Source organism: Cyanistes caeruleus, chromosome 6, assembly GCF_971803275.1.
Source record: "Cyanistes caeruleus chromosome 6, bCyaCae1.hap1.1, whole genome shotgun sequence".
Classification (NCBI taxonomy): domain Eukaryota; kingdom Metazoa; phylum Chordata; class Aves; order Passeriformes; family Paridae; genus Cyanistes; species Cyanistes caeruleus.
The window spans coordinates 59,790,687-59,814,179 of record NC_141706.1 but is presented as its reverse complement, the minus strand read 5'-3'; the positions used below and the strand labels follow the sequence as shown (position 1 = coordinate 59,814,179).

The 23,493-nt window shown below is 41.4% G+C and overlaps 1 long non-coding RNA gene across 1 annotated transcript in view; it reads right to left on the bottom strand.

The window, feature by feature from the left end:
* LOC147652731 (uncharacterized) overlaps positions 1 to 23,493 on the bottom strand; it is a 72,608-nt gene that overhangs the window by 16,398 nt on the left and 32,717 nt on the right. The window contains exon 3 of the long non-coding RNA XR_015288289.1: positions 17,290 to 17,359. This is a non-coding gene — a long non-coding RNA (uncharacterized LOC147652731). The remainder of the gene's footprint in view (positions 1 to 17,289; positions 17,360 to 23,493) is intronic.

Genomic DNA, 23,493 nt, shown 5'->3' with positions numbered 1-23,493 from the left:
AACTTCAAAACTGACATCTGAAGCAAAGGAATCTTCATCAGCCTACATGATAACCAAATCACACCTTCATTCCTTCATTTTCAAATACCTATCAGCCTATTAAATCACCATGGGAAGGATATAGATTGCTGAATTACCATGTTACTTCACAGCATTTTTGACCATTTCTCCAAAACCTGGGAATTAGCATTATTATGGGATTCCAGTGACTTTCAATTCTGTTAAAAGATTTAGGGACATAGGTTGTATGGTGGTTTGACCTGGGCTAGATGCCAGGTGCCCTCCAAAGCTGCTCTATCACTCCCCTTCTCAATGGGACAGGACAGAGAAAATATATCAAAAGCTCATGAACTGAGATAAGGATGGGGAGATAACTCACCATTTACCATCATGGGCAAAACAGACTCCACTTGGAGAAAATAATTGAATTTATTACTAAATAAAATCAGAGTAGGATTATGGGAAGTAAAAGCAATCCTAAAAAACACCTTCCCACTACCCTTCCCTCTTTCCCAGATTTAACTTTATTTCTATTCCTCTATCTCCTGCCCCTCCCTGCCCCAAGCAAGCAGGGAGAAAGGAATGGGCGTTGTGGTCACTTCATCACATGTTCTTTCTGGTGCTGTTCCCTCCTCAGGGTGAGAAGCCCTTTCCCTGTGCAGCAGGATGTTCTGCCTAAAATGCAGCTCACACAATGTCCTATTTGCAAGGCTCCCAGTGGTGGGATGAGACAGCATGTCAGACTGGTTTGGTGTTGAATTATGCCAAAACCAGTCTGACTCATTAACCCCAAACTTAAACATCCTGACAGTGAGGTAAAGATGTGGCAGATATAGTAAAATATCCATATCTAAAAATGCCCAGGTGACACAGCTGACCTGGAGACATAAGACTGACAGTCAATCACGATAGGAGTCCAGTCCCACAGTCCCACTTTCAAATCAGGCCCTTCCAAGATATTCCTTCTTGGAGTGTGCATGAAGGTTCCTGCCTTGGGTGGGGATGCTCCTCCAGGCCCCTCACCATCTCTGATCACCTCAGCCTTAGTCAGCAGCAGGTCCTGTAGCTGCCTGGCACAGGCTCTGTTGGACACAGGGAAAATTCCAGCACCTTCTCACAGAACCACCCCTGTAGCCCCTTCACTACCAGAACCTTGTTATAAATCCATATTGTGATATTGGCTTTTCACAAGTATTAAGATGAATGTTATGTGTTATGTGCTTTTGTAATGTTTTTTTTCTTTTTTTCTCCTGCTAGCAGCTAACAGGTTTTAGGCTCAGGTCAAGAAGAATTTTGGATGTTTGGGCTATGTCCTGTCTGTACAAAGCAGGATAACCCCCAGGGAATAGATGATGGGGCCCAGGCTGCTATCAACACTGACTGCCTGCAGAAGAAGGAACCCCAGCCCAAATAAAAAGATGATAAAAGCGAAATTAAAATCAAACGTGCGTGCTCTAAAAAGGCAGACCTGGGGAGTGGCTACGCAAACTATTTCTTGGAAAAGTTTGAATATGCATTGAACCCTACAGCAGGATGGGATAAAAGGAGAGTTCCAAAGACACCAGGGGTGCCCTTGGCAGAGAGCCAAGCCCCCAGACGTTTCAACCCTTTGCTTTATTATCTTTGTCTCCTAATTGTCTTTTGTTTATATTAAACCTTTTAAAATTTATTAGTCAAGTGAACCTCGTTTTTTCACAACCTGAAACAGAATTTGTGTTTTGACACCAAATTCAGGTTTCAGGGGAAATACTCTCCTCTAAGCAGTCAGAAACCACACATTGTTACCTCTATAATACAGTCTTCATAAAGAAGATGGCTGCTTAAATTTATCTTGATTTATGTGTGCTGAAGGACAGTCTATAATCCCCCTTTAGTATACAAGACTGGTTAAGGTACTCACCCAGGAAAAGGCAGATGAACATTTTAAATGCACATTTTTAGCTATCACATCTCATTTTTTGACAAGAAAGATGCCACCAGCACCAGAGTAGTCATGGGACAGAATATGATTTCTCCAGTTCAAGCAAACAACAGGGACAGAAATAAGTGCATTTTGTACTTTTGTGCTTAGGAAAAGTGAATTTAAAAAAAACCAAACCGTTTTCTTGTTTCAGTTTCCATTTCCCAGCTGAGCATCTCAGCTGTGAGCAGATTCCTTCTTCTTTGTTCTCAGAGCCAGGAAAGGCTTTCCAAGATAAAAGTGAGTAATCATTGGGACTGGCACCATGCTCCAGGTCATGCTCTGCAGGAGGATGATCTGGAGAGTTCTGAAGTCAGCCCATGCCCTGCAGGGTCTGCCCAGGTAGGTCTCCCCCAGCTCCTCGGGCTCAGGAGTGCAAGTTGTGTGACTGTCACACGCTGCCCGCCTTCAGCTGTGAGAGAGTGAGATAACCCAGATCTGAACACACCCTGCAGGCACCATTCCTCTTCACTTTGTTATTGCTTCTACTTTTAAGTGCATATCATTAAGCACTGAGTCTCCAGAGAGCTGTAGTTAGTATTTCTATTTTTTTCCCCTTTAAATCGAATTATCTCCTAACTGCTGTATCATGAAATTACACAGCACCACAAAATAGAGAGGTAGCTTGTGCAATATACATTTTTAAGAAAGAAAAATTATTAAGGAAGAAGTAGAGGTGCAATCATTTCCCATCTATCTAATGATGGTGGTGTGCTTTCCCAAGGGCCCTTGTCACCTGTTCTAATTCACTAACTCTGACACTTTGCATGCAACCACAAACAGCTAAAATCAATGGGAAATGGAAATGTACTGACAAGGCCAAATTGAGCCCACCTAGGCTGCCAATGATTTCTTCACCCTTATTAATGCTGTGTGAATGTTCCTGGGTGTACAATGGTCAATCACACAAAAGCAGGGCAGCACAGAGCAATGCAATGTGCCTGGTCTCCAATGCAGAGCCCTGGAGTGGGGCATCCTGCAGAACACCAGGGGAGCAAAGGACCTGGGAATGGGATTTAATCCAGCCAAGACCTTGGCTGCAGAGCTGTCCTGCCATTCAGGATGTCACTGAAGACAAGAGTGTACCTTGTACCTTATTTGTAAATAACCAGCTAGCCTCTCTTTTGCACCCTACTCCAAATATTCATTGAATAAATACTACTTGAATTTTTCATTGTATTCTTTCAGTGTGTTGTTATTGTATGTAGGGTTTTTTTATGCAAATCCACAACAGAAAGGCTGGTATTCATCACTTTATTTTATTCAAGTCTCAAGCCCTGTGAAGTATAGTCATTTAGGAAGGTAGACCTTGGGTCTCCTCTTTATTGTGCCAAATGGAATCTCCATGATAATATTTTGGAAAATTTAAAACTCACTAATTTGCCTTTTAGATTTTTCATAATTAAAAAATAATATGTTTCAAAAATCAGCTCTTTTACACTTCTCTAATTAAATTTTCACAGGATATTTTTTGGTGGGAGAATTCAATTAGGTTTTAATTTTAGTAATCAAAAAAGCATTGGTGCTTTGAGTATTTGATTTTTAATTTAAAAATTTGACATGGCATTCCAATTAAAATGTTCAACAGTTGCATTGTAGCATAAAAAGTCTATTACATCTGGTAATCAGGAGAATCCAATGACCATAAAAAATGCAAACAGTATTTCAAGCACCCTCAGGTGATAACCATATTTAGCAAAGACTAAACACTTCAATTACAGCTGCTTACAGCAGCTCTGATAACTCAGAACCCATGGCAGCAAGTGGAAGAAACTCTTTACCTGTCTCAGCTTTGGATAAGGTTATACCTTGAAAATGCCCACATGAACTCAGGTTCCTGCAATATAACCAAACCTGCCAGAAGCAGCATCAAAAAGGAAGTATTGACTCTGCTTCTCATTCATGCAAGCTCACATACACCCACAAAAAAAACCAAACTAAAACAAAAATGAACACATTTCTATATTATTAAGAATTAATAATTATTATTAGCTAAAATTATTAATTCTAAGAAATATTCTAAGCATTAATGCACCTACATGTAAAAATGTAACGCTCTTTTATGATCCCACATCAAGAGGTGCACAACTTCTCAGACAATTGAAATGCAGGAACTTGAATGGGCCAAATCCACAAAAAGGAGAAGGTAAATATGAGTCAACATGAGAGTCAAAGTGAGTTAGGAATACAAAAATACTGTTTCAGTTTTCAGTAGGTGGATCATTTATATAAAATATAAACCAGTACCCTGCCAGTGCCCAGCACAGGCTGGGCTTATTACAAATAACAAAGAAACCCTAAGAATATTTTGGTCCCCAGGGGCTTAGTCATTGTCATAATGGATCACAATTGGCTCCATCTAGTCTACTGACCTGCCTCTGACAGTGACAAATGCCACTGAAAGAATCCAATATTGTCATTGCTCCCAACAAAGTGTATGGCATTTTAGAAGAATTGCATCTGTCTCTCTTGGCTTTCGTTTGTCCTCCATCGCTAAATAACATAATGTTCCTGTGTTAAATTCTTTCCATTTTCCTTTAAATGTCAACTTGGCCATGTACTTCTCATCAATCACATGATTATTACACTTTCATTTTGGAGCTCCTTTGCTACACATGACACTGCATGACACAGACAGCAAGGCACGAGGTCAGGTGCACCTGCCTGCTTAAACATGTGCTATGGTGAAGTGGGGGAAAAACACAGCCAAAGAACTTCTCAAGATGGTCCATTTTTGTTCTTTTGGTTTCTTTTTTTTTTTTTTATAAGGCCTAGTATCATGCACTGAGAAGGGTACTATGATTCAAATCATGTCAACAGCTGAATTCAGAATATAACCTTGTAGCTGACCAGCGTGATGTAAAAATGATGCCTGCTGTGGGTGTGCACGACTTTGCTGAAGACACTGAACAGGCAGATGAGAAAAGGTGTTAGATTAGCTCTTTGGTGGTTAATAGAGGAAATTCAAAAGAAAAAGAAAATGAGAGGAATTAAGATGAAAACAATAGAAAACACAGAGCCTAGTGAGATTTCTTGTCTACATTTCTCTACAAAACAGTGAGCAGCACGGGGGCAGACTTGAGGGAAATGAAAAGAAGCAATGATAGCAAGAAGAAAAATTTTACTTTTTTCAGATCTAAAAACTATTTGAAATGAAGGAGGAAAAGGTTTTCAGAAAAGAAAATACAAAGACTGAAAAGATATGAGACAGGTCAGATAGCAAATGAGAATTAATGGAATTTTAATTAAAATAAATATGGAATTAATGTAAACAGGCCCTGATGAGGCAGTCAGCCAAGGACAAACAGGCTCACTGCTTTCCTGAGAGTGCTCAAAGACTGGGATAGTAACTGGAGTCAGTCCATTTTCAGCAAGGTGGGGAAATTTCTAGGGAATGAGATCCCTTGTCCCTTGCATGACGCTGCTGCTCTCAGCAGGGATGGGAGGACAGGGCAAACAGAGCCAATGTGTGCTGAGAGCCAGGAAGGCCTGAGCTCAGCCCAGGTGACACACAGCACACACTGGAGCACCCATCAGTCCCAGCATACCCACAGGTGTTGATCCACCTGAGGTGCCAGCAGGGAGCTGTGGCAGGAATCAGAGCTGAGAGGAAATGTCTGTGTCCAAAAGCTGCTGTGAGATAACTCCCACAGGGCTCCCAGAGGGATGCACTACCTGAGTGTCACCCCATATTCCATGCACTGTCTTTTTCTACCTATTACAACTACAGCTGTTGTGGGGGTGAAAGGCTACAGCCCACCCAGCCCCTGCTCTTGGCACCTGAGAAAGCTCCATCAAAATTAACAATCCATATGATGCTCTGTTTCTCTGCTCTCACACACTCTCTGGAGTAGACAAAGAGCAGCTGGTGTTTTAAGGAGTGAATAAGAAAAGGGATAAGCTTAAAAGTCTAACTTGAAATTTAATACCAAACAAGAAAAAAAAAGACAACAAGAAGACTAAACAAAAGTTGAAAACAGGCTTAAAAATAAAGGAGCAAGCAAAGGAATCATTTACAAACCAAATGAAGAGGGGAATAGATAAGATAAATTCTGAATATTAATGAGCAATCAGAAGTTGTGGGGAAAAAAGAGAAGCAAAAAAAGGTCTATTTTACCACAGGCAAAATAATGTACAATGTTTCAATCTCCCCAGTTAAATTATAGAATAAAAAGGAACCTTAATAAAATACCAGTGTGTAAATCTCTCTCCAAACCACCCACATGCTGACTGCTGCTGGAGATAAATAGGTACAATAACAGGTAGAAAGAAAAAATGCCACTGCCACAAATGCAGTCAGGTTGATTATTTTTCTGTGGACAGTAGAGAAGTATTTTAATAAACACAAACCAGGAAAATTAGTGCAGCTGGGATGACCAGCAGAACAATTTTCAAGAAAGTGAGATTGCACTGTGCACGACTCAGACCCTGAGGGGCTGAGCATGTGTAGAAAAGATGCTAAATAGGCTTGCTGAAGTGTTTTGATATTTCCAGTCAAGAAGCTCTCAGTTTGCTGATGGCACAGAAGGCTGGTTGATGCATTCAGGGTCCAGCCTAAAAAGCCACACTTTCCTACTTAATTATGGCAGAGAGACTCCTAAGAGAGAATGGGACCAAAAAAAAAAAAAATTTCCCTCTTTCATCATTTTGTTTGGGTTGGGTTACATTATTTAAGGGTGTCCTGGGGACTTTTGGGGCTTCTGAGAAGTTCCTGTAGTAAACAATGTTTCTTTCTTTTGTTCCGAGGCTGGAGCAAACCTAGAGCTTCACATGTAAACTGCTCACGAGGCATTCTGCAGCCCTGCTCTTGTGTCCTCGGGGCACCACAAACACTAATGAGAGAGAACAAGAGAAGAACCTATGTGGAGAGGCTTTGATGTCTTGTGCTGAGACTCCACCTACAACCTGGTATGTTAATCATGGCATTAGTCATTATGAAGTGAGGGGAAAAAAAAAATATTTCTGCTATAATGAATATGTAGCTTCCTGGTAGTGGTTGCACAATCCAGGCTTTTCTCCTGGTTCATTCAATCCTATCAGTGCCATGCTGCTGTAATTTATCTCACTGGGCAGCCTACTTATTCCTCACGGTGGGAAATCAGGACTCTCCTTCCTCTGCTGGCAGAACAGCACTCTGGAAATAAAAAGAGTGTTGTCAAATGCTGCTGGCATCTTAAGTTCAAAGTTCCTCCTACTGCAAAAAAAAAAAAATTCACAGGATTTCTCATTGCAGGCATATCCTTGTCTATTGCCCTGCAACTTACCAGGGACCAGGGCAAAGCTTTGAACTTCAGCCTTCCTCTCCTGAGCACAACTTCTGCAGCCTGAACTGAATGAGACATGACACTGACTCTGCTTTCTTTCTCTTGTTGCTTTCCAAAAATAATTCTCATGAAAGGTCACAGGTGACTGTCTAAGAAAAAATACTGCAGTGAAATTTTCCCAGCTTCTGGCAGCCAAGGTCTGGCGCTGGTGAGTTCTGGTGTCCCCCAGTCCTGGGCAGCCCTGAGACTTTCTGGTGTTCAAGGGTGTCCCTGTAGCCCCACTGAGAAGTTTTGACATTTTCTTCTCCTCTGGAATCCTTTTAGCATAAGAAACAGGAAAATAAGAGCTCATGAAGGTGTCATCCAGGACCTGAAAGTTCACATGTTCGGACGGCTTCTCCCTAAATATTCTCCCTAATATATCCTATATTAATTTCTTGTAGACTGAGCAATACAAGATAAGTAATACAGAAAGTAATCCTGCAGAGGATAAGGGACCAATCACCATATATTGCATAGTGAAAAAGAAATATTTTCATTCTTTTTATCATCCTGAAATTGTCTTTTGAAGACTCCAGCTCCAATGAGAGACTGCCTTTTTGCTCAAGGGAATTTCAAATTAGCAGTCAGTTAAACTCTAAGAGCTGTTTCTCCTGGGAATAAACATTTGTTTTGTTTATCTCCAGCCAGCAGCTAATAGCACAATAATGATCCAATCCCCAGATCCCTTTGGCTGGAAACTGATACCTTAATCTCTGTACTGCAAGTCTTATCAGCCTTTGCTCCTATGCAGTTTGAACATTTCCTTTGTACCCTCCATGCCCCCTGCAATGAAAGACTGTCACAGATTCTGGTTATCTTTACCATGAGTTACCTTTCCCTGACCCCATTCACTGCTTTCTCACAAATATCACCTTTGAACCCTTTTCTTCTTGTCCCTGTATGACTGTTACTGAAGCCCAGCATTACTGTTAATTTTGCTTAACTTTCCCTGTTGCTCACTATCCCAGTGGAATGGCATTATGTTTGATTCAGTGATCAAGACAAACCAGTCCTGCTGTTACCCTGCCTCTGCCCAGCTGCAGACAACAGAAACGTGTAAAGCAAGCACAAAGTGGACATTTCTTTTGAATCTCAAACCACATGGAATTTTGCCATGTTACCACTTAGATCCAACAGTATCTCAATGAAAGAGAAAATTAATGTTCCTGAGGGTGGCCTTCTGGCATCCCTAGGTGGTACCCTTTCTTTAGATTAGCAGTCTAAACAAACTGGGTAAGGAGCCAGTATGTTCTAGTCACATTTAGGGAATTCTTAGCAGAACTGAATCAAAAGTAAGCTTCCTGTCAAGGTTTACTCATCACCCCATCACATGTATTCAAGCATGGAAGTAATACTGTGAAACAGTGAAAAACTCACACAAAGGAAAAACACACAATTGAAAATGAATATATCTGTTAGAAAATAGATATTCTTCCATTCTTCTCTGTGCAAAGACATAGCTACTTATTTATCCAACACATCTTACACAGGTTTAACCCTACATTTCCTTCTCTCCTCTATCCTCCTTCTGCACTCTCAGGTGTTGCAGCTGTTTGATCTGGTAACATGATGCATAAGGGATAAACAACGTGGGATAAAATAATAACATAATTTTGCCTTCCTCAAGATACCTCACCAGTTTGTTTTACAGACACACCACTAATTTGACCATCTAATTAGAGCTGGCTTTTTAAATAAACAAAGGTTAGTGATTTTCACATTACCTTATGAACTTTGACCTTAAAACATACACTGCTGTATCCATGGTCATTCAGAAGCTGTAATGCAAATATCACTGATTTTAATTAATAACAAGGATTTTCTTCTCTATTTAAGCTTTGTTTGTTTCTTAGTAAGTTTAGATTTTCCAAGTATCTATCTCAGTAAAAAAACAAAAACCAGACACAGACAGGAGATGTGACCACATTTATCCCACAGTATGATATCCTTCCATTTATGTCATATGATTCCTAAAAACTGAAGTCCATTGGAGCCTAATTTTCTCTAAAATAAAGCAGAATGAGAAGAGGCCTCTAATGGAGGCATAAAGCTTTGCAGAGACCATAAATGAGTCACACAGCAGACAGTGACATTGCCCAGGAATGCAGATAGCTGCAAGATAAAAGGTTGCAGTGCATTCCTCATTGTTTTACCTCAAAAGGAAATGTACTCAGAAATGAAAGTCAAAAACACTGAAACCAGCAACCTGATGCAAAACTAATGCCAGATTTCCCTAAAATGCAAACTAAGCCTCAGCATACTATTCCAGGTAAGTACCATTTCTAGTTATAAGTTTAACATTTTTGGACCAGATATTTTATGGTGTTGGAGGAGAAAAAAACTGCATAGGAATAGATCTACCATATTATCTTTAATTGGTTGAACATCAGTTCACCTGAGGAGAAAAAAGCAGCTCTATTGGACCATATGGAGTTTACCTATGCTATCTTACACTTTTAAAATTATTTATTTCTGCCTTTTGGAGAGGAAAAATACCTAAGTGCACCTCTGGAAGCCATTTTGGTCCAAAATTCTTTGTAAAATACAGGAATAGCAGGAATAGTTTGAAAATTTTAACATTCCCAGGTCTCCCTTTCTTTTCCTCCTTGTTTTTCCCTCCCTTATTTGCACTTATTGCTGGTTTGAGCCCAGCAAAGCATCCTGCCTGGAAATCAGCACTGAATAAAAGTGAACCTGACTGTCTATTTCAACAGCCCAGCCTGAGAGAATTGCAAAGGCTATAGAGCAACTCAGCTAATGGAAAAGAAATCAGTCATTTAAAGTCCCTCCTGTTTTAGGAACTGCAAGTGTTACCCACCCATCAGTGACATAGCTGAGGGCATCCTTTTTAACAGCACTATGTCCTTGCAGTTGTTTGCCAGATTCTGAGGTGATTCTGTGCTGGCTCCTTTGCCACACTCAGTGGCTTTCTGCCATTCACACCTGTGGAGCTACAGTAAACTGGTGGAAAATGCCACCAGCTTCAAGCAGGGAGCAATCCAAGCTGGCTCACACACTGAAGAAGATGGTGTAATGAAGACTTGCCTCACATTTGTATTTTAGATAGCTGAAGATGCTTGTCCTCAGTGGACTTGCTCAGCCCTGTACTGGGATTAAGCTCCTATTTACACTGCACACAGAGCGAGCCTCTGGATACCTGAGGTGGCTCCAAATGAGCTGCCCAAGGCTCAAGCTGAGAGGAAGGGGAAAGCAGCCTCTGATGGATGGCCAGCAGCTCAGCCTGGCAGCCCCAGCTCTGCCCCACACTGGGGGATGCACAGGGACCCCTCCCTGCAGAGAGCTGGCTGAGCCTGCGCGGCCTGTCTGGGAGAGGACAGCTTAAATAGGGCTGGCCTGGAGTCAGACAGAGGGTCAGTGCAAAAGCCAAACAGCAGATTTCCTGCCTTATCCACATGCTTTTCCTCTCCTGGACCACATAGAGCTTCACTGTTGAAGGCATTTTCAATTAAGTGCTTTGCCCCATCCAGGGAGGCCCAGCCTGACACATGTTCAGTGGGGCGTGAGCAGGGAGAGACTTGGGGGGGAAACGGTGGGTGGTGCAGGAAATGGAAAAAAACAGGCAACACCAGGAAAATTTGAGGGCAAAAACATGAAAACAGAGCCAGTGCCTGCTGGGCAGAGTGTGAAGTGTGGTGAGTCCCTGAGGGGTCACGGGAGCTGTGCTGTGTTGCCTGACACACTCATCCCGTGGCGAGCAGCACTCACTGGGACAATGCAGCTTTGATCAGGAGCATGCTGTGGTGGCAGAACATGGAAACATGGATCAGATCCTGCTCTGCTGCTCTCCCATGGAGTACTGCACTGATCCAGCAGTGGCATGTGTCTCACTTTACAGCGACTGAGAAATTAAAATGTGGCCTACCACATGCATTGCAAAATGCTCACATAGGAATGTTGTGCTGGGTTTGGCTGGGGCAGAGTTAATTGTCTTCACAGTGGCTGGAATGGAGCAGTGTTGTGGATTTTTGCAGAACACAGAGTGGTTAATATAGAGATGTTTTTGTTACTGCTGAGCAGGCCTTACACAGGGCCAAGGCCTTTTCTGCTTTCTGTGCTGCTGAGGAGATTGAGGCTGCATGGAAGGCTGGGAGGAGGCACAGCCAGGACAGGTGACCCAAACTGACCAAAGGAATATTCCAGACCATATCACATGCTCAGTATGTAAGGCAGGGGGAAGAAGGAGGAAGGAAGGGACATTTGGAGTGATGGTTTTTCGTCCCAAGTAGCTCTTACACAAGATAGGATCCTGCTCTCTTGGAGCTGGCTGAACACCTGCCTGCCCATGGGAAACAATGAATGAATGGTTTTGTTTTGCTGGTGTGTGCTGCTTTTGCTTTCCCTTTTAAACTTTCTTTATCTCAATCCAAGAGTTTTCTACCTTTGACCCTTCTGATTCTCTCCCAAAGCCCACTGGAGGAGTGAGAGAGTGGCTGTGTGGGGCTTGGCTGCGGGCTGGGGTTAAACCATGAAAAAAACAGGCAGAGGAGAGCAGCAGCCTTGATTCCCCTTCACCTGCTGGTCAAGGCCAGGATGGAGCTTTATATCAGTGAGAGCTGGTGCAGGAGTATGGAAGGAGGTGGATTAAAATGCCTCAGTCCAGTTAATGTGTTAAATTTGAGCTTTGCTTCAGACTAGTGCAGCTTCTTAATGAACTCAGCCATACGCATACTCCTGATCAAGCAGACAGGGAAATCAGAGGTCTCTGAAAATCCACTGTGACTCAATTACAGCAAGGGATGTGGCTGAGCCGTGGTAACCCAGTGGGCTCTCCTGCCTCAGTGCCTATGGGCTCCATAAGGGCTCAGTGCAGGGAGGTGGGAAGCACAAAAAAAGCCATTTTCTCTGCTGATAGACCTGCAAAAAGCTCCAGCACAGAGCAAGGAAGTGAGGTGCAGAGTAATAGCTCTGTTTTAAGAAGAATAAATGAATGAAGAGTTCTCTTTCTCAAAGCAGGGGGATTTCTCCCTATGCTCATTTGAGCCTGTACCTTCATTGCAAGAAGACAGCAGAAAGTTCTCATGTGCTACCAACAGGACCTGTCCTGTCTCTGCAGTGCTCTGTCTTTGGAAAAAAAACCACCTAAGAGATGATTTATCAGCAGGAGTTTTACATTCATTACTTGGGCACTTGAGCATACAATAAACCGTGCCTCTAACTCCTCGAATGAGGGGGACACAAGAGGTCAGATGGCAACTGGAGAGCGTGGACCACATTCCTTCCCCATTTCTGAGGCAGTGCAGCTGCTTGACTGCCCTGCCTTGACACTGGCTATGTCTTGCAATTCTATCCTAGCTCTGTGTTTCTATTCCTGGCATTTGTTTTAATTTATTTGTTTTAAAATATTTTTCTGTCAGAACTTACAAACCAAAGTTATCTGTCCATCACTCTGCAGAATCTAACTTTAAACATGAGCTTCTGGAACATTTTCCCCAAATATGTATTCCTGCCTCATTGACACAACCCCTGCTGACTCAGTCAAGCAATTTAGCTATAAGTTACAAATTTCTGCAAGCTTCCAACACTGCATCTACTGGATCAATGTCCTGTGGGAGAAGAATGTCAATAACTAGCATTAAGGTTTGATTTGTAAACACAGCTCTAAGGATGGTTGAAAAACGGGCTTTGGCTGGAATTCCTAAATCTTTTTATCATAACTTGTCCAATAAGCTCAGACTTTCAAGCTCAAGCACTGAACATTTTTGGGGAAGACTCTTCCTCTCTGAAAATGTGGTACTCTTGCCTTCTTCTTTAAGATTTTCCTGTATTTCATATGCCACAATATAATCCCTCTCCTTGGGAGAAAGGGGGAAATAAAGTTGGACAGAAACAGATTTCATTTGGATGGGAACTTGAGCCTGAGGTGGCTATTTGATCTGGACATTTTCCTCCACAGTTCTTTCCTGTTGGACAGCGTGGCTTGTGATATATGCAGGTCTTTTCTCTTGGGGAAGAAAAGTGATGCATTATGGATTGCATATTCTAATTAAGAAACATAACTCAGAGACACAAAGGGATCACCAAATAACTGATAAATTTAATTGTAAAAGAGAACAATAATTTCCAAGTAACCAAATTACCCGGGCCTTTGGATACTTAGCTGTTCAAGAATGTTTCAAAAATTTTCATGGTAAATAGAAGACTTTCCATATAATTACATGGAAATATAAGACTAATTTCCAGAAGAGTTCTAGCCAAAGAAAAAGAAAATCAAGGGGAAAAAAAATGCTGGCTACCTTAATAGTCCCCTTAGATGGTAAATCAAGAAATGTCTAACTTCTGCACAGGTAAATGGGAAGCATTTTGTGGAGAGACTATTGAAATACTAATGTTAGGGATATAATAAAACTGTTGCCTCCCTCAAAACAGAATCTGGCATGAGCAGTGGATAAAAAGGATTATTACACTATAGTTAAAAATACAGCTTGTGTCACAGATAGTTGCCTGTAGTAGAGAAATGAATTGATACACTGAAATATAATAACACAGTTCTGAAATGGAATCAGCTCATCCCTCCTGACAGAGTAACCGAAAAAGTATCCTTCTTTTCCAGAAGGGAAAACCAACTAGAATTAGTCACAGAACAAATTCCATTTCTACTCTGGGATGGTGCCAGGTCGGATTGGGGCCCTCTGGTGCATTTGTTCATTCCTTTACCCCTGGGCCAGGGCAGGGTGCTGACGGTGTCTCAGACACGCCACACTGAGCAAAGTGTGATGGCTGCAGATTTTATAGGTGGCAAGTGAATTCCAGGCAGGGTGAAAGCAAATAGGTTTAGAACACAGAGTACCAAATCTTTTCAAGAGTTAGTAACGGGTTTGGTTTTAATCAGTTAAAGGTTAGGTATGACTGAAATTATTTGTGGTTTTAATTAGAACAATTTGGAATTAAAACAAGCATTCTAACAATTTCTTTAATTCTTAATAGAAACTATCTTTGTTAATGTTTCTTTGTGGCAGCTACAACTGCTGAGACTTTGACTATTGAGCTGACAGAATAAAACCTCTGAGGGAAATGTATTAGGATCAAGCTGCAAACAGAAGCAAGACAGACTAATTTTTTCATTTTTCAAGCATAGAAACACCAAACTGTGGTTCTCTGGCAGACTGAGTGGAAAGCAGTGGAAATGGAAAGCACATTGGAGTTGTCATTTAAACTCGGTGTTCAGAGGCCTTTTTGGTTTTTTAATATATGCTTAAAACTGACAACATCCCTGAAAGATCAAAACTACCATTGTGCTCAATCCCAGGTGCAGTTCAGCCACTGGGACTCTGCAAAACACAAATGTATTTCACTGGAGCAAGGTCAGTGAGACTTAAGTGCTCTGCTGAGCTGGAGCCATAACTGGAGCCGGGTCAGAGACCCATCAGCCCCAGATCCCAGAGCACTCCCACAGCTCACACAAACCCCTTTTCCCAGTGTAACACTGCCTGTCCTGGCAGAGGTGTGTGGGTTCTGTAGGGACCTCAAGTAAAGGTGTTTCCAGGGAGGGTCTGGCTCCCCATTTGTGCTGATCATGCACAAAGCTGCTCTCACATCACTCACGTTCTCTTGTTTCCTTGTGATCTTTATAACTTGTGAATAAATTATTTGTTTTATGGAGCTGTAGCATATGGCAGTAAAGAATCACTCTGTTATGAGGAACTCCCAGGTGACAGAAATAAAATGAATAACTGATTTCTTGTTGCTGTCAATGTGTGAGTACTCTCTGATGTTGGGTCCTAAGTCTCCTTGGAATGCATTTCACTCCAAAGAGTGGGGAAAGAGCTGCCAGACCAGGCATAAAACATGAGGCAAAGGACTGGTTGAGTTCAATCACCTGAGGGGTCATTTCTACTGTTCTTAGAAGGACCACGCTATTTCAATTACAAAAAAATGGAGGTGGAATAAATCACGTAAGCAACTGAGTATCTATCTCCAGATTATTTTATCCTATTGTGCTACAAATAGAAGACACCAATTACAAAGTTTACCACCAGCTGTGGACAGCAGTTTGTAAGGTTATTCTAGTTTTGCTCTGTAGAGGGAAAATCAAACTAGGATGAAAAGTCTGAAATCTCATGCATCTTGAAATCTGCCTTTTATTTGGACTGACCTTCTACTAGATCTGAACATAAGGTTTTTGTCTTTCCAATATATTCACCAAGGATCCATTCCGCATATAAACCAATCTCACATTAACCATTAAGTAATGGAACAGATTTCATTAGTTCCTTACCAGTGTTTTGGTGTCAGGTTGTTCCTAAGCAGGTGTTGGGTAGGTAACAGTCATAAAAGATAGTAGAAAATGTTCCTGAGGATATATGACTTGTACCTGGCTATTTTTTTTAAAAGCTATTGATATATATGAAATACTTAGTATTTATTTAGTGCCAAAAATATGGCACATTAGTACCAAAGTGCTCCATGACCCTGAAAAATTACAATTGAACAGAGAAGCTCAGGGGAATCATTGTATGCTGGAAAATCCAGCTGAAATCTTGTATGAAAAGGTTTGATTTTTTGGTTTAAAGTCCCTACTTGTATGTCTTGTAATGCTGCCCCAAGAGTGTCCTGAAGGACAGATCATGGTGACTGCCTTTATAATGCCAAATGGCTCATAAAGTGCTGACATGTGATGGGAAAATTCTGAATGAGGGATTGCTTTCCTCCAGCATTAATACTTTACTACATGGAACATGAGTATGAAAATAGGATCTTGTATTCAAGACCTGCTCATTCCTCCGCCCTCGCCTCTGATGCTTTCCCCAGACACTTGGAGACACAACAGGAGCTGATGACTCCAGACTTCTGGGCAATTAGACTGTAAGGAGGGAAAAAGCCCCATATTTCCTCTGTTCAAGGTCCCTCCTCAAAGGCATCCAGCTCCAGCTGTTGTTCCATTGTTGCACCATGGATAAATTATTTTAAGGATCCAGATATCTGTGGTTGAAGCTCACTGGAGCCACCTGCTGCAAAGGGGTTTGGTCCTATCTCAGGTGAGCTGAGGTGCCTTTCAGACTTTCTAAACCTAACTTCCAGACGAAGCTTGGTCTGAAACAGGATAAAAAAATAGCAGTGTTTGGATAGAAAGCTTTTCTAGAGCTTTGCACCAAATTCAGGTTTATACATGGAAGGTCGTTTTTCATGAAGCTGCTCTTGGTGCTTTGTGATTTAAATTACCATCCTCCTCAGGGGCTCTTGGCAGGGAAAAATGATTAACTGGCAGAGTGGCAATGGTAGAAGTGTTGTAACCATAAGAGTGCAAGAACATGCTCTTATCAACCTCTGCTTCAGCCTCTTCAGACATAAAATGAGGCTCACGTGCCTGCAAGAGCATTTGTTGGTTTGTTTGTTTTTCTCCAGCAGGCTAATACCTGTGCTCACAACCCTTGCCCTGGCTATTTGACATTCACAGTGTGCAGAGGCAGAAAGGGCTGCCTGCATTCAGTATTAGGCAGACAGATTTAATGGTCTCAAAGGTTGGACCTGTGCTCCCTTGGCCAACTTCACTACAGTTTCTGCATTTCAGTGGTTTCCCAGCTCTTTGTGCTCCCTCTGCCTCAGCCACATAAACCTCTGACCCCAGAGATCATAAGCACATTGCAAAGGTCTCCAGTGCTCAGATGCAATTGCTGCTGTCACAAACATGCAGGATAAGGCTCATGTTCTTGCTATCCAATACACAGATCAGAAGAGAATAGCTTCAGAGGAGATTTTAATCAAACCAAAAACTGACAGGTGATTTTTCTGTAGTCTCTGTGCTATTCCTCTCTAAAAATGAATTTTAAAATTGCATTTGTGGTAGTCTGGGTTCAAGAAGGGACAGGGCAAATCCATGGGAAGAAAAAAGAAAAAAACAAAGAAGTTCCATCTTCTCTGCCTCAGGGAGGCCCTCGGACACAGACCACTGGAAGGATGTTCTGCAGGAGTGGCACAAGATTCTTTTTTTGGTCTTTCACAGCTCATTAGGAATCTGTATAATAGTACAATGTATAATACTGGATACAGAGCTGGGATACCCACAGTGCCTGTTCCTCCACTTCTGTTTAAGCAGGAAAAAGCAACTTGCAACATCGGTAGGGTAGAAGGTTTTCTGGTAGGAGAAAAAAAAGAAAACAGGGAAAGATGGATTGAATTATACCTTTTGTAAGGAGATTGAAACCTGGAAAGGCTTTACAGAGGGAGTAAAACACAAAGACTTGAGGAAATACTAAAAGAAAAAAAAGAAAAAAGAAAAAAATCAGCAAAAGTAGAAAAATGTAGGCCTATGAAAGATTGCCATGATCATTCCTAGTGAAACTCTTAGAATAGGGTTTGTGCAGATGCTGAATAATCTCATGCTGGTTGCTCTGAGATATCTGAAGATTGAATTCTGTCAGATCAATATAAGAAATGTGCTTTCAATACAATGCCAACACTTACTGTAATAGGCAGCAAAATGTTGCATCCACGTCTAGCTCTGTATTGTCATTTCAGATTTGAGTTCAAATATCTAAGACATTTTATGACGTGCCACAGGAGAGGGATACAGTTTCTGCAGCAGAGAGTATTTTCTATCTTAGACATAATGCAGCCTACTCCCCGCTTTGCATTTTATTTGTGCGTAAGTTTAAAAACCAAAGAAAAGAGAAATTTTAAGGCCCTATTTTCCCTGTCTGACATGTAGTGGTTTTTAAAAACCCTGAACTGAACTTCTGTAACCCAGAAATGCCAGAAACAGGCACCGAAAGCCTGGCAAAAAGGGATTCCCTGCTTGCCTGGTGCATTTGTTCTGACAGAAATGGATGGCTCCTCTCTTCAAACCTGGAATGATAGAAATACTGTCAAAAGAAAGCAAAGATGAACCAAATTAATTCTGAGCTCCAACATTTACAAGGGTATTTTCAAGACAAAAAATGAATAGGTTTCATGTGTTGGAACTGTCACTCTGTGTCAGGTCTAACAGTCCACATTACACCTCTATCAGGTGCCTTTCTTACAAAGTTGCCCCGTTCTAAGATCTAACAATCTTAACAGCCCACAAACACTGAGAAGCCCTTATAAGACAGGTTCTACTCCGAAAAATAAAACCAGAATGTCAGCAGTTTTTATTATTATAGCTCTAGGGAACTAAATTGGAATTTTTTAAGGTAAAGGCATCAGACCATTAAAGCGTATCTGTTTATGGTTATAGAAAATGGAATAGAAGATCTTTAGCATATACTGTATTCATAGTGTCATCAAAATGTTCATTTCAGGTCTGGAAGGTTTATTAAGTTGCCTTTATGAGTTGAGGGTGGAGGAGCAGGTTTCAGAAACAAGGTCATTCCAGAAGCCAAACTGCCATGTAAGGGAATGGACGTGCTCCAAACCCAGTTTTTAACATGATATTTAACAGCATTTAATGTTTCTCCTGTCACATATCAGTGACTCAGAGAGATGTCTTTTTTCATGGATATAAATTCACACTACTCCCAAATACAGTTAGCACTTTTCAGCAAAGCTCTGCTTTATTCAACAGGGAGCTCATTTATCTTCCTATTCAAAAGAAGGGGATCTCACTTTTCCTTTTTTTTCCCCTTTGTTTGAGCCTTCATATTCTGCACTGGAGACCAGGGAATTATTAGGTCAGGAAATGGAGTCAGAGCTACAGATTAATCAATCATGCCTCGTGTCCTCATATTGCAACACACAGACTGATGTCACTGGGGATTGATGAATGCCACATTTGCATGTCCAGCAACTCACAGGCAGGGCTGGGAACTCATTCTGCAGCTATTTTGTGGTCACCTTCAACTCTGATTGATACCATCTCCTCACTGCTTCCTTCTGCAGTCTCCAGTGGTCTGTGAATGAGGGGGACTTATTCCTGAAACTCCAGTCTCACTAAGAGATGGGGGGTTTTGGCTTTCTCTTGCAAACTCCTGGGAAGCTGGATTCAAGAGAAAAAAAAAGAAAAAAGTTGACATTTAAGATCTAAATTTTGCCCAAATTCAGCAGTAAGTGCTGAGACAATTTTGATTTGACTCATTTCTCCTTTGCTCAGGGTACCCAAGAGCTTGTCAGGGTCCACAAACCACAGGGGGTGATTAATGCTCTGCTTGCTTTGTCTGAAGAGTGAATGCTTGCTCATCCAATATGAGCAAATCAAGAACAAAGGAGCACACACATAAAACCACCAGACACTGCTAGACAAGGGTTCACTGCAAAAAAATACCACTTTCACATGAGGGATGGGAGGAAAAAAGTAAAATGCAAATTTTCCTAAAACAACATTCAATCTCAAATTATGTCAAAAATTAAAATTAAATTAAACAGCTTGTGAAAAACAAATCTGACTAATAATTGTAACTTTCCTTTAACATGATGAAATTTTCTGTCACTTCAGGTGAGAAAAGATCAAATGCTGAACAAAATCTTTCATAATTTCATAAAAATCCTGTTCAATTCTACTGATGAGTGCTATAAGTGGTGACCTGAGCACAAAGATGCTGAGAACAGTTAGGCCAGTTTGCTCCTTACCAGCATGATGTCTTTTGGAATCCAGAATAGCCCTGGATATGATGCCCAGCAAAGTTCCTAGACATGCTTTGAAGGATGGGGAGAGAGGAATCACCTCAGGGAATTGAGCACTGTGACAGGTCTGTGGTTCAGAGCCTACTGAATTTTACGAGAGACAACTAATTTTAATTACTGCTCTTCCAAAGTAATTTCAAACATTTCTCCAAAATACACAGGCTGCTACAGAGGCTCATGTGCATAATGAACATCTGTAGTAAAACTGCTTTATTATGGGCTGTTTGATGCTGTTTATTGCATACCCATTGGTTTTTGGAATGGCATTAGTGAGCAGCATTTTGAAGATGGATGCTAAATTTTGCTGTGGCAAATTAGTGTCAACCAAGAACATATTAGCAAATAAAAGAGTGCATCTGCTCCGAACAATGGTTTTTCTTTGCATCATGATGATGATTGAAAGGCTGTAATAAAGAAATGATACATATACTCTATCCCCCAAACTACATTAAAAAGCTGTTGCAGGCAATCAGCAGTGCAGCAGGATAGACAACTGCATTGCATGTGAGCACTGGAGGAGCTGATGCAGCTTGCCTTGGTTTAGAAGGGGAACACCATCCTCAGTACCAAAATGCAGCTCAGTGCAAAGTGTTTGCTGCCTCCCTTGCCAGCAGCCTCTGCTGCAACTATCTCCTGTCTGTCCTTATTTCCTGGATATCTCTTTGTCTGGGTTTGTCTCCCTTTCCTCCCCTCTAGATTAATATCAATTCCAGGCCAGGGCATGTAAACTCCCTTGATGATCGTTACAGTAAAACTTCAAGAAAAGTCTTTCTGAGATATGGAGAGCAACATATGGGGACAGTTTGCTTTATGTCTCATTTTTCATACTAATGTGGTTATTTTATAGGACTGCATCTCATCTCCTGTCTGACTAATGCCTGAGCTCTGTCTCATTTAAATGAGAGGTTCCTCAGGTTCACTAAAGCACAGGAGGTTTGAAACTTTATCATGCGGCCGATGCTGCGGTGAGTATTTGCTTAACATTGCTCAGCAGTGAATAACTCCTCTCTTCAATATCCTGGATTTTGCCCTCTCATAGGCAGTTCAGTCAGAACAGAAGTGCTGTGGTACGAACTTTAGTTTCTTTTTCCTTAGACAGAAGGAAATTGTGGTTCAAGTCACTCATGTGGTTTAGGTTTCCCTAGAGCAACTCCAATGCGTGATGCTCACAGTCACTTGGCAGACTCCTTGCGGGTGTCAAAAATGTTCTTGGCTTGAACCAAATGTCTGAGCAAGTACATGTCCTGAGGGCAGTGCTAGACACAGTAAAAATGTCCTCCAGAGCAACTACTTAAGAGAGATAAACTTTTTAAATGCGGGCTTTGCAGACAAAATTTCTGTTTCTAATTACTGGAGCAGAGGGAATCGTCAGGGATGAGGATGGAAGGAGAGGAAACATCCATTAGGAATTTCAAAAACAAAGGGTTCTTTTGTCTTTAGAATTCCCACTTTAAATTACTTTAAATTTTGAAATGCAGGTTTATTTTTAGGAAAAAAACTTTCAAAAGGATAAGTCAGACATTCAAGTGAAATAGCTCAAAACCATTCATGCAAAATATTTCAACGATTCACATTTGTGTTTGGGGACATCAGATTAAGCACATTTGCAACATTTCAACTTGCCTTGAGCCTGGAAATGTTTGTTGCTGGTTTTGTTTTGTTGTTTTTTTTTATTTTATTTTATGTTTTGTTGGAAGAGAAAACTGGGTTTGTGCCCAAATATGCATCCAAGAAACAGTTCATATTAGAAATATTTTCATGTCCATAGAAAGTGCAGTTTTGTTAGCAAAGCCTGTCCAGGCAATGATTGCTGGAATGAATGCTAGAGGTATTACAAGTGCAATTAATGAAGGTCAAGCTCAGGAAGTTAATGCATTGTGAATCCTCTCCTCCTATAAAGTTTGCAGTAGCACTCCAGGAGCTCACATGCTAAGGGATTAGAGTTTGGAATTTTTATGTCCTGCCTGCCAGCTCTGATCACAAGGATGGGCTCTGTGGACAGCTGGTGCCCACGGGGCTGGTTCAGCAGGAGCACTCAGGACCAGGGGAGCTCCTGCCCAGGGCTGTTCTGCCACCTTGTAATCACCACAGCAGGACTGACTGGGTTCCAGGGGAAGTGACACACCCCAAGATTCAGGCTCTCAATGACATTTCAGTGCTCTTAGCAAAACTTAAGTGGAATTTAGCTGCCAAAAAGGACAATTCTCAAAATTCCTGCCTAGACCCCACTGCCTGCAGAAAGTTATTCCTCCTTAACTTCCCAGTGCCTGCTCAAAAGACCTTTTATTGCAGAAATACACGCACATCACTGGGTTAGAGACAAGGTCCAACCTCCCAGCTGCACGCTCTCTAATCTCACTTTGTTCCCTCTGGATTCCCCACTCACTCCTTAGCTTTGCACTGCACAGCTACAGCAGGTGACTGTCAGCAGAGTGCAGGAAAGCTGCTTCCCCACCTTCTCTCCTTCACACCTTTACTGTAAAACGCTTGATCTTTGTCATATCTAGCCAGAGTGTGGTGTTTTGGGACAGAAGAAGCACATTTGAATACCATATTCAAAAAATTTCTGAAAAAGGCAAAGATCCCATTGGCCAAAAAAGACAGAAAATGTGTGTTTCACTTTTTGGCAACTTTTGGAGCAGCAGGCATTAAATAAAATATTAAGTATCCCCTCCTCTTTCTATGACAGTGCTGTAAAGGAAGAGTAATCTATTCACCCAAAAAAACCAACTTTGCATCTAACAGACTAACTTTATGTAGATACTGAATTAATGCCTAGGTGTGGACATCCAAATCCTGAAGAAACACTGGATTTCAGACATTTTTCACTGGTTAGTAGGGACACATGGAACTTCATAATAGGCAAGGAGAAGGTCAGCAGCAAAAAATACATTAACTGGATGAAATAATCACATATGCAAATGTGATGGAGGTCCTCTGTCACACACGGAATACACCATGACACTCACTGACACAGACTGCTGTATCTGACAAAAGTTTGCATGGATTTCAAGTGCATTAAGATAAATTCATCAATTAGGAGGTACTGAGCAAAGAGATGGCAGCACTGATCTGCTGGAAGCTGTGGGATGGATGATTGCATCAGGAGCACACTGGTGTATGCCTTCCTGTCTTACACACTTCTCTAAGCACCTGATACACTGATAGACACAGGGTATAGGATGAACTTTGATTTTCTGATTTTCCAGCTTGCCTGCCCTTCTAGGTCTTATCTTTAAATGTCATTTCCTTGAATTTAAAAAAGAAGGCAGCATTTCCCACAGACTTTCTTGGGCACTGTTGGCTGTGCATAACAAGGACATCAACTCTTGGACTCGGGAACATAAAAATTTGGCGTGTGCTGTGATGCAGACTTCACTGTCTGCACAGAACACGACTTAGACCATTGATTTTTACTCTTTCCTTTGAATCTGAATTACCTCATAAAATTGCTTGTTCAAGACCTGCTAGTGGTTTTAATGACAAAAATCACTGACAATCCTAAATGCCACTCGTCAATGTCTGTTTTACATACTCAGATATAAATTGCAATAGGAATAATTCCTTTTTCTCATGCTTCATGTTTCTCATTTTAAAAATGAATGCTTCTTAGAGTCTTTGTGTTCCTATATGTGTGAACCTGGAATTATGCTCAATAAAAGCATGAATGAT